We start from the raw sequence: 12,311 nt of genomic DNA, 5'->3' as shown, positions 1-12,311 counted from the left end.
TGATAACTTTTTATCATAAACGGGTGTTGAATTTTGTCAAAAGCTTTTTCTGCATCTATTGAGATGATCATATGGTTTTTATTCTTCAATTTGTTAACATGGTGTATCACATTGATTGATTTGCATATATTGAAGAATCCTTTCATCCCTGGGATAAATCCCACTTGATCATGGTGTATGATCCTTTTAATGTGTTGTTGGATTCTGTTTGCTACTATTTTGTTGAGGATTTTTGCATCTATATTCATCAGTGGTATTGGTCTGTAATTTCCTTTTTCTGTAGTATCTTTGGTTTTGGTATCAGGGTGATGGTGGCCTCATAGAATGAGTTTGTGAGTGTTCCTTCCTTTGCAATTTTTTGAAAGAGTTTGAGAAGGATGGGTGTTAGCTCTTCTCTAAATGTTTGATAGAATTCACCTGTGAAGCCACCTCGTCCTGGATTTTGTTTGTTGGGAAATTTTTTTTTTTAACTCAACTTTTATTTTTATTTATTTTTTAAACATCTTTATTGGAGTATAATTGCTTTACAATGGTGTGTTAGTTTCTGCTTTATAACAACGTGAATCAGTTATACATACATATACATATGTTCCCATATCTCTTCCCTCTTGCATCTCTCTCCCTCCCACCCTCCGTATCCCACCCATCTATGTGGTCACAAAGCCAAAAATATGGAACGCTTCACAAATTTGCGTGTCATCCTTACGCAGGGGCCATGCTAATCTTCTCTGTATCGTTACAATTTTAGTATATGTGCTGCCGAAGGGAGCACTGTTGGGAGATTTTTAATCTCAGTTTCAATTTCTTTACTTGTGATTGGTCTGTTCATATTTTCTATTTCTTCCTTGTTCATCTTGGAATGTTATACCTTTCTAAGAATTTGTCCATTTCTTCCAGGTTGTCCATGTTATTGGCATAGAGTTGCTTGTAGTGGTCTTTTAGGATGCTTTGTATTTCTGCATTGTCCGTTGTAACTTCTCCTTTTTCATTTCTAATTTTATTGATTTGAGCCCTTTCCCTCTTTTTCTTGATGATTCTGGCTAAAGGTTTATCAATTTTGTTTAACTTCTCAAAGAGCCAGTTTTTACTTTTATTGATTTTTGCTCTTGTTTCTTTGTTTCTATTTCATTTATTTTTGCTCTTATCTTTATGATTTCTTTCCTTCTACTAACTTTGGGTTTTATTTGTTCTTCTTTCTCTAGTTCCTTTAGGTGTAAGGCTAGATTGTTCATTTGAGATTTTTCTTGTTTCTTGCGGTAGGATTGTATTGCTATAAACTTCCCTCTTAGAACTGCTTTTGCTGCATCCCATAGGTTTTGGATCATTGTGTTTTTGTTGTCATTTGTCTCTAGGTATTTTTTGATTTCCTCTTTGATTTCTTCACTGATCTCTTGCTTATTTAGTAATGTATTGTTTAGCCTCCATGTGTTTGTGTTTTTTACCTTTTTTTCCGTGTAACTGATTTCTAATCTCATAGCGTTGTGGTCGGAAAAGATGCTTGATATGATTTCAGTTTTCTTAAATTTACTGAAGCTTGATTTTTGACCCAAGATGTGATCTATCCTAGAGAATGTTCCATGTGCACTTGAAGAAAGTGTATTCTGCTGTTTTCGGATGGAATGTCCTATAAATATCAATTAAATCTATCTGGTCTATTGTGTCATTTAAAACTTTTGTTTCCCTATTAATTTTCTGTCAGGATGATCTGTCCATTGGTGTAAGTGAGGTGTTAAAGTCCCCCACTATTATTGTGTTACTGTTGATTTCCTCTTTTAGAGCTGGTAGAAGTTGCCTTATGTATTGAGGTGCTCCTATGTTGGGTGCATAAATATTTACCATTGTTATATCTTCTTCTTGGATTGTTCCCTTGATCATTATGTAGTGTCCTTCCTTGTCTCTTGTAACATTCTTTATTTTAAAGTCTATTTTATCTGATTTGAGTATTGCTACTCCAGCTTTCTTTTGACTTACATTTGCATGGAATATGTTTTTCCATGCCCTCACTTTCAGTCTGTATGTGTCCTGTCTCTTGTAGACAGCATATATATGGGTCTTGTTTTTGTATCCATTCAGCCAGCCTTTGACTTTGGGTTGGAGCATTTAATCCATTCACATTTAAGGTAATTATCAATATGTATGTTCCTATTATCATTTTCTTAATTGTTTTGGGTTGTTTTTTGTAGGTCCTTTTCTTCTCTTGTGTTTCCCACTTAAAGAAGTTCCTTTATCATTTGCTGTAGAGCTTGTTTGGTGGTGCTAAATTCTCTTAGCTTTTGCTTGTCTGTAAAGTTTTCGATTTCTCCATCGAATCTGAATGAGATCCTTGCTGAGTAGAGTAATCTTGGTTGTAGGTTCTTCCCTTTCATCACTTTAAATATATTGTGCCACTCTCTTCTGGCTTTTAGAGTTTCTGCTGAGAAATCAGCTGTTAACCTTATGGGAGTTCCCTTGTATGTTATTTGTTGTTTTTTCCTCTGTTGCCTTTAATAATTTTTTTTTTGTCTTTAATTTTTGTCAATTTGATTACTATGTGTCTCGGCGTGTTTCTCCTTGGGTTTAGCCTGCTTGGGGCTCTCTGTGCTTCCTGGACTTGGGTGGCTACTTCCTTTCCCATGTTAGGGAAGTTTTTGACTATGATCTCTTCAAATATTTTCTTGGGTGTTTCTCTCTCTCTTCTCCTTCTGGGATCCCTATAATGCAAATGTTGGTGCATTTAATGTTGTCACAGAGGTCTCTTAGGCTGTCTTCATTTCTTTTCATTCTTTATTCTGTTCCACAGCAGTGAATTCCAGTGAGTTTCTGGATCATCTTCACTATCATTATTCTGAATTCTTTTTCTGGAAGGTTGCCTGTCTCTTCATTTAGTTGTTTGTCTGAGGTTTTATCTTCTTCCTTCATCTGGTATGTAGTCCTCTGCCTTTTCATTTTGTCTATCTTTCTGTGAATGTGGTTTTCATTCCACAGGCTGTAGGATTGTAGTTCTTCTTGCTTCTGCTGTCTGCCCTCTGGTGGATGAGGCTATCTAAGAGGCCTGTGCAAGCTTCCTGATGGGAGGGACTGGTGGTGGGTATAGCTAGGTGTTGCTCTGGTGAGCAGAGCTCAGTAAAACTTTAATCTGCTTGTCTACTGATGGCTGGGGCTGAGTTCCCTCACTGTCAGTTGTTTGGCCTGAGGTGACCCAGCACTAGAGGCTACAGGCTCTTTGGTGGGGCTAATGGCGGACTCTGGGAGGGCTCACACCAAGGAGTACTTCCCAGAACTTCTGCTGCCAGTGTCCTTGTCCCCACGGTGAGACACATCCAACCCCCTGCCTCTGCAGGAGGCCCTCCAACACTAGCAAGTAGGTCTGGTTCAGTCTCCTATGCGGTCACTGCTTCTTCCCCCTGGGTCTTGATGCGCACACTATTTTGTGTATGCCCTCCAAGAGTGGAGTCTCTGTTTCCCCCAGTCCTGTTGAAGTCCTGCAATCAAATCTCGCTAGCCTTCAAAGTCTGATTCTCTGGGAATTCCTCCTTCCATTGACAGACCCCCAGGTTGGGAAGCCTGACATAGGGCTCAGAACCTTCACTCCAGTGGGTGGACTTCTGTGGTATAATCATTCTCCAGTTTGTGAGTCACCCACCCAGCAGTTATGGGATTTGATTTTATTGTGATTGCGCCCCTCCTACTGTCTCATTGCGGCTTCTCCTTTGTCTTTGGATGTGGGATATCTTTTTTGGTGAGTTTCAGTGTCTTCCTGTCAATTATTGTTCAGCAGTTAATTGTGATTCCGGTGCTCTCGCAAGAGGGAGTGAGCACACAACCTTCTATTCCACCATCTTGAACCAGTCTCCCACACACCATGTTATAGATGTCAGAATTTTCTTTTTTTATATATTGTGTTTACATTAACCAATTCTTGTGTTTATAGTTTTTCTTAATACTTTGTTTTTTAACTTTTATACTGGAGTTAAAAGTAACTTACACACCACTCAAAGTATTATGTTATTCTGCTTTTGTCTATATACTTACCCCTGCCAGTGAGATTTATACTTTCATATGCTTTCATGTTGTTGTTTAGCATTTTTTTGTTTCAACTTGAAGAGTTCTCTTTAGCACTTCTAGTAAGGCAGGTATAGTGGTGATAACTCCCTCAGTTTTTGTTTGTTTGGGAAAGTCTTTATCTCACCTTCATTTTTAAAGGACTCTTTTGCTGGTAAAGCATTCCTCGTTGGCAGGAATTTTTCTTTCAGCACTTTGAATATATAATTTCGCTTGTTCCTGTAAAGTTTCTGCTGAGAAATCTGCTTATAGTCTTATGGGGGAACCCCTTGTATGTGACAAGTCACTTTTCTCTTGTTGCTTTCAATATTCTCTATTTTTTTAAAAAATAAATTTATTTATTTATTTTTGGCTGCGTTGGGTCTTCGCTGCTGCACTGGGCTTTCTCTAGTTGCGGTCAGCAGGGGCTACTCTTTGTTGTGGTGTGCATGCTTCTCATTGCGGTGGCTTGTCTTTGTTGTGGGGCATGGGCTCTAGGCACACGGGCTCAGTAGTTGTGGCTCGCGGGCTCTAGAGCGCAGGCTCAGTAGTTGTGGCGCATAGGCTTAGTTGCTCCACTGCATGTGGGATCTTCCCGGACCAGGGCTCGAACCCATGTCCCCTGCATTGGCAGGTGGATTCTTAACCACTGTGCCACCAGGAAAGCCCCAATATTCTCTATTTTTGACTTTCAACAATTTAATTAAATGTGTCTACTTGTAGACCTCTTTAGATTCAATCTATTTGAAATTTTTTGGGTTTCACAAATTTGGGTGTCCATCTCCCTCCCTAGATTTGGGAAGTTTTCCACCATTATTTTTTTTTAAATAATCTTTCTGCCCTTTTATCTTACTTTTCTCCTCTGGGACTTCCATAACATGTGTTGGGTTGTTTGATAGTGTCCCATAAAGTCTTATAGACTTTCTTTACTATTTTTCATTCATTTTTCTTTTTGTTCCTCTGACTGGGTAATTTCAAGTGTCTTGTTTTCAAACTTGCTGATTTTCTTCTTTAGCTTGAGCAAGTCTGCTATTTATCCTCTCTATTGAATTTTTCAGTTCAGTCATTGTGTTCTTCAGTTCCAGACTTTCTGCTTGGTTCTCTTGTATTGTTTGTGTCTCTTTGTTGAACTTCTCATTTTGTTCATGTATTGTTTTTTCTGATTTTGTTTAATTAGCTATCTGTGTTCTTTTGTAGCTCACTGAATATCTTTCACCTGATTGTTTTGAATTCTTTGTCAGGCAGTTTGTAGATCTCCATTTCTTTAGGGTCAGTTATTGGAACTTTAGTTTTTTCCTTTGGTATTATCATGTTTCCCTGATTCTTCATGATTCTTGTAGTCTTGCATTGGTGCCTGCACATTTAAAGAAGTAGTCACTTCTTCCAGTCTTCAAAGACTGGCTTTGGCAGGAAAATCTCTTCACCAGTCAACCCTGCCAGAGATTCTGGGAAGGCCAGATGCCAGGGTCCATGGGTAGGCCTGCTGTCAAAGTCCACAGGTGAAGAGACCTGATACCTGGGTCTGCAAGCGGGTGGTCCTGGTGCCAGGGTCTGTGGACAAGTGAGTCTGGTTCCAGAGTCCATGGGTTGGCCTGGTGCCTGAGTCCATGGTGGTGATCCTAAAGCCAGGATCTACAGGGGCTGGCTTGACACCAGGGTCCACTGGGGTGGGCCTGGTACCAGGGTCAGTAGTGAAGCTGGACTCTCACTTTGCTCTCTTTTCCCCACAGGAGAACTCCTGAGCCAAGGGGTCTCTCTTGGTGCTGCATTGCATGGGCTGGGGGGAAGGATGACACAGGTAAAGTGATACTATCCTTCCTACTTTCTTAAATGCATCCTTTTTTTTTTTTTTTTTAATGCATCTTTTCTAGTTTCTGTGCTCCACCTGATCGCTGTAATCTCTCACCTGGATTCTGGGACTCTCATGAAGATATTTTGGTCTGTGGATAGTTTTCAAACTGGTATTTCTGTGGGAGGATGTGGGCTGGAAACTTTTGTTTCAGCAACTTGCTAATGTCGTTCATCCCACCCAATGTGATTATGACTGATAAATCTACCTCATAATAGTGTATGGTGTAGGCTCAGCTGCTGTAACAAAAAGACTAAAAATTTAATGGCTTTGAGAGCAATAAATTTATTTTTCTGTCATGTAAACAACCTATGATCAGTGTTCTAAGTTAGCAGACAGCTCTGATGCACACAGGGACCAGGCTAATGGAGGCTCTGCCATCCTCAACTTGTGACTTCCTAGGTCATTATAGTAATTACCATTCCAATGAATAGAAGAAGGAGAGGGCAGAAATCCAGGGCAAGAATTTCTTCTTAGGCAACTGAGAGGGAGGTTGCATACTTTGCTCCTAGCACAGCCACATGCTAGATACCGTTATGTGGAAAAAGGAGATAATGGATTCTGGTAAACAGCTAGCAATCTCTTCCACAAATATCAACATGTACTAAATGGACTTCACAATTTACCCCTATTTTACCTGTCTCTTCTTCCTGTAGTCCTTTTCTCTGTGTATCACAATCCACTCCATTGCATGTACCAGAAACACAAGAATCATCCTAAATTTCGCACTTTCTCACTTCCCAAAGTGAGAGCATTCCCATCATAAAGAAATCCCCATCAAATTCCGTCAATTCTAGTGTCTACATACTTCCTGGAACCATGTCCTCCTTGTTCCCACTGCCGTGGTTCTCTTACCTGGATTTCTGAAACAGCTTCCTAAGTGATCTCTACACGCCTCCAGTCTTGCCACCATGTAAATAATCCATTGTCCAACCTCCAGCATGAACTTTCTAGAATATGAATTGAATCATAATACTCTCAAATCCTCCAGTAGTTACTCAATACTGTTTGGATAAAATCCAGACTTCTTAGCCTGGATTAGGAAGCCCTTCATGAGTAGGTACTTGATAAATATTCAGTGAATGGATGAATGATTCGGCCCTCGCCTACCTCTCTGATCTTGTCAGCTACTACGCACCCATATCCACCTACGTACAAACATACGGAAGTTTTCACAGTTCTCTACCCGCTGTGTTGTTTCCTGCCCCCATGCATCCACTGGAGCTGCTCCATCTCCCTTCAATGTCCTCTTGTATTCTCTTTCTCCCATAAGGCTCAATTAGTTCAAGTGTTATTAGTTCACATCTTCCTTTTCTCCTGAAAACTGTGCTATATACAATATAGCACTTGTTATACTCTGCTTTAAATTGGTCTTTATGTGCATGATTCAACATGTTTATTAAGTGTTTATCATATGCCAGGCACAGCCCCTGAAGCTATTATGGAGCATTAGGAGACAGTGTAACACGGACACCTAATTAGATTGGGGGTCAGGGGCCAGGGAAAACTTCTCTAAGGAAGTTACATTTAAGCAGAAACCTAGAGTCTATCTTTGGTACTTGCTGTCATCACTTTCTTACCTCCCATTTACCTCTTTTTTCTTTTTTTATACATTTATTTATTTATTTTTGGCTGCGTTGGGTCTTCGTTGCTGTGTGCAGGCTTTCTCTAGTTGCAGTGAGTGGGGGCTAGTCTTCGTTGCGGCGTGCGGGCTTCTCATTGCAGTGGCTCCTCTTGCTGCAGAACATGGGCCGTAGGGTGCAGGGGCTTCAGTAGTTGCAGCATACGGGCTCAGTAGTTGTGGCTCGCAGGCTCTAGAGCACAGGCTCTGTAGTTGTGGCGCACAGGCTTCATTGCTCCACGGCATGGGGGATTTTCCTGGACCAGGGCTCGAACCCATGTCCCCTGCCTTGGCAGGCAGATTCTTAACCACTGCGCCACCAGGGAAGTCCCCCATTTACTTCTTAACCCACTGCTTTAATCCCTGCCCTGGGGATTCAAGTGTGTGTTGTTCCCTTTGCCTCAAATGACGTACTCTGCTGGTGGTAAAATCCTTCCCATTATTTTTAAGATTCAGTTTCAGCCTCATTCCCTTCTGTGAAAACTTTCCTGACTCCCCCAGGCAAAATTAATCATTTCTTCCCCATTTTGAATCTGCCTCTATCACAACACTAATCACCTAGTATGTGAGCTCCTTGAAATGAGAACCTATCCTATATTTTTGCATCCTACTACTGTCCTGTTCCCTTCGAACCTTTGGGATGTTTTGTGTAGTCTAAAAATCCCTGCTTCCTTCAAACATTCCTCTTATGATATGGTTCATAATCCTAATGATTTCCTGTTTAAATACATTTCATTTTACCAATATCTTTCTTAAAATGTGTCACCCTTAGCTGAATTCTACTCCAGAGGTGTGATCTAGCTGCATAAGATAAAGGAAGACCACTACCTCCCTTATTCTAAAGCTAGACGTCTAAGCATCCTAAGATTATATTGATTAGGGGGACAATTATATAACAATATGAAATCATACTGATTTGACTGTGGTAGAGTGACTACTGCTAAACCAATCTTATCCTGCACTTGTGCTGCTGGTATATTGGAATCAAAGAAAGAGTTTTACATTTGCCCCCTTTAAACGTCTTGTTTTGTTCAGCATCAATACAACCTGCTAAGATATATATATATTTTTGAAAACCATTTCTTACTTGAAAGTGTTTATTAACCTTCCCAGCTTTCTGTCATCTGTAAATTTGATTGGTCTGTTTTAGAAATCAGCATTCAAGTGATTAATAAAAATGTTAACTAGAATAAGATGTGGATAGGCTGCTGGCATCATACTATATGCTTTCTTAATAAAGATTCTATTTCATTAGTCATCACCTTTAGTTTTGGCAAAATATAATCGTCTGTATATTCAAGATTCCTCTAACGTGTCACAAAGATAGTGTAAAAGGTCTTGCCAAATGCCATGTGGAAGTTCAATGACATATCTTTTCAGCATAATATTCAATAGAATAATTACGATGTACATTTAAATTGGGAATGAAAATACTTTTATTGAGCTAAAATAGAATGAACAATGAACATGGCTTTTATGCCAAGCAGCTCCAAGGAAGTAGCACCAGAAACTCAGAAGTATGACTCTTGGGAGATAGGACTTTTAGTAGAAAAAGTTGAAAGTAGAGAAATTGGGACAACAGGCAGCAGTAAGAATGGCTGGGGATGGGACCAGCAGAAGATATTTCAAAATGGGAATAAAGAACATAATAGGAGCAAATTAAAAGAAGAGACTCAAACAGTTTTATTACATATCTTCTTTATTGGGGCATTGTAATAACCCTATGAAATAGATATTAAAGACTTGGAAGGTTTAGTGACTTGACTGAAGTCTCACAGCTAGAGGATCTGTGAATTTAACCCAGGTCTCTCTGACTCTAGAAGACTAGGAGTTTTTACTATACCAGGCTCCTTAGTTTAGGGAGGATGTTTTGAGGGGAATCTAGAAGGCTAATGCATAGTATTTTTGTGGCTTTGGAGAGAACAATTCAGAATAGGCTCAGAAGAGTGGATTCTGGACTCATAATGAAGAGACTTTTCTTCAGTGAATAAGAAAGCTAAGCCTAAAATAATGTTAGCCTAACCTTTTAAAGTGCACGTCAAGTTGGAAACAGCAAAGAGAGGCTGAGCCACATTCTAGGTCCAAGACTAAAAGAATGACCCTTCCAGCCGCCCCATTACTTAGGGGAAAAGCCTAAGTAATAAATCAGTGACTGGAGTTGAGGCTTGGGCTTGAGACAGGTGGTTTTTCACAGCAGTGTAAGGTTGGTGAGAAAGCAGATGGTGCTGGCACCAGTCCTGGGAGTACGTTCCATAGACAGATCCTGCAGACTGCGCTGGCTGCAGAGATGATTACTAAGTAGATATTCTTATTGTCACTCATTTATGGATGAGGAAACTGAGGACCAAATACACTGAGCAACTTGCCCAAGCTTACATATCCAAAGTGTGGCAGAAGCGGGATGTGAACCCAAGTTGTCCAGCTTCAGAGCCCACTCTGGCCACTGATGCCGCGTTGCTTCTTTGGATGTCACCTCCTCTGTGAAGCCCTCTCAGACTCCCCATGTGAGTTCCCATAGAGTTAAGTTATACTTTCATAGGTATTCACATTGTACCTTTAATTACCTCACATTGCTGTTTATCTTTTTTTTTTCATACAGATGTGAGCTCCTCATGAGCAGAATTGAGGCCTTGTATTCCCTCTACACCAGCACAGGTACCTGGAATTCAGTGACACTCAGCTAGATAAATACCTTATAAGATAAGATGATGGGTTTTAAGCAGCAGTCATCAACTCTGGCTCACTTTGGCAGAATAGCATTTCATAGGAAGGCTATCTAGTGGTTTATCGAATCAACTGGAAGGGTAAAGAACTATGTTAAGAAAATAGGCAGGAAACTAGAAAAGCGAGGCAGTAGAAGAAAAACCTGCTCAGGATTTGGCTATGTGCAAAAAAAAATGAGTTATTACAGGTAAGGCACTTAGAACATTATTAGTCACACCGTAAGGGACTGGTAATGTTTGCTGTTATTATGCAAGTTGGGTCTTGAAGGGTATCACATTCACTAGCTGGAGGAAGAAGGACCAGCGTATGAAAAGGCCCCTGCTTAACAGGGCATGGTATGTTAGGGAATTTCTGGAAGCTTGCTATAGCCAGAAGGTAAGGATACCAAGGCGGGCAGAGCAGGGATAAAGCAAAAGTTGAGTCTGGCAAAGGAAGACAGAAAGCAGACCAGATGGGGCCTTCTGACTATCAGAATAAAGTCCTCATTTGGAATTTGTTTTAAGGGCAAAGGGGAACCAATGGTGGCTTCTAAATAGGGCAGAGGAAGTGCTCAGTACATGCAGGGTCTGTTTGTGAGTTGCCTGAGGCCCATTTAATTGCAAATGAATGAGATTCCCTGCTGGGAATGGAAGGGCAGGTGGGACTGGAAGACTTTGTGACCCTGACTCCTAGGCATTGTTATTTATTTATTGTCTTTTTTTTTAAACATCTTTATTGGGGTATAATTGCTTTACAATGGTGTGTTAGTTTCTGCTTTATAACAAAGTGAATCAGTTATACATATACATGTGTTCCCATATCTCTTCCCTCTTGCGTCTCCCTCCCTCCCACCCTCCCTATCCCACCCCTCCAGGCGGTCACAAAGCACCGGGCTGATCTCCCTGTGCTCTGCGGCTGCTTCCCACTAGCCATCTACCTTACTCACATGAAAACCACTCAAGAACATACAGGCAAATCTCGACCACCGCTTGATAGAGGAGCATCTGAAGCCGTGACTGCTGAAGTGCCCCTAAGAGGCTGGAGGAGTTCATCAGCGAAGGCTCCCTGGGGCAAGCAAGGCCTGAGCTTGGTTTGAGGAAGGGGGTCGTGGTTTGCCTGATCCCCTCATCTTATCACTGAAGGAAGAAAGGGCCAGAGAGGGGGAGGGTCTGGCCGATGGCCACACTGCAGAATTCCATGGCTGACTCCTGGGCGGCACTTTTCTCACTGCACTGTGCTGCTGCCACACGCAGCCTTGACGTGACTCTTGGCTGTTAAGTCAGGCAGGACAGTCCCAACATAGTTTCTGGGGCCAAAGGGAGGAATCCTTCATGAAACGGCCATAAATTCACCTACAAGGTTCAAAGAGACCTCATAAGCCGTCTCCAACAATTTCTTGTGTGGGCGAGAGGCTGTTTATGAGGTCTGCTAGCCTGAAACCCCCTGGTAAAGGCAGAGCACAGGCCTGGAGAGGAGAAGTTCCTGCTGTGGAGCACGTGCATCTGCCTGTAGGACATTCCCCCTCCCTGGCCAAAGCAAGGAGGCCGTTCAAGGAAACTCCAATGGGTTTAAAGAAACACACTTATTTTTCCCTGAAAAAAGTAATATGGGTTCATGATAGAAAAATTGTAAAATGCAAGAAAATACAAAGAAGAAAGTAAAAATCTCTTATAATTTCACAATTCAGACTTCACAACTCACTGCTGACATCTGGCTTATAGCTTTTGTTTTAAATGGGCACGTTGGCTTTTGAAATTAATTAATTAATTAGGCTGAGTTGGGTCTTCGTTGCTGCGCGTGGGCTTTCTCTAGTTGAGGTGAGTGGGGGCTACTCTTCATTGCAGTGTGCGGGGTTCTCATTGCAGTGGCTTCTCTTGTTGCGGAGCACGGCAATTAGGCACGCGGGCTTCAGTAGTTGTGGCTCGCAAGCTCTAGAGCACAGGCTCAGTAGTTGTGGTGCACGGGCTTAGTTGCTCCACGGCATGTGGGATCTTCCCGGACCAGGGCTCGAACCTGTGTCCCCTGAACTGGCAGGCGGATTCTTAACAAGTGCGCCACCAGGGAAACACTTATAGCTTTTTAGTGTTTCGTTTATATATGCGTGTGTCTGTGTGTACA

General features: G+C 41.4%; 1 non-coding gene across 1 annotated transcript; it reads right to left on the bottom strand.

Moving 5' to 3' along the window:
• Positions 1-665: 665 nt before the first annotated feature.
• LOC132516644 (U6 spliceosomal RNA) lies at positions 666-772 on the bottom strand. Its single transcript, XR_009539451.1, has one exon. It is a non-coding gene; the product is annotated as a U6 spliceosomal RNA (small nuclear RNA).
• Between the last annotated feature and the right edge of the window lie 11,539 nt (positions 773-12,311).

The sequence above is a fragment of the Lagenorhynchus albirostris genome, chromosome 2 (assembly GCF_949774975.1).
Source record: "Lagenorhynchus albirostris chromosome 2, mLagAlb1.1, whole genome shotgun sequence".
NCBI classification, from domain to species: Eukaryota; Metazoa; Chordata; class Mammalia; order Artiodactyla; family Delphinidae; genus Lagenorhynchus; species Lagenorhynchus albirostris.
The sequence above is the reverse complement of the archived record's forward strand: the minus strand, read 5'-3'. Positions and strand labels throughout refer to the sequence as shown.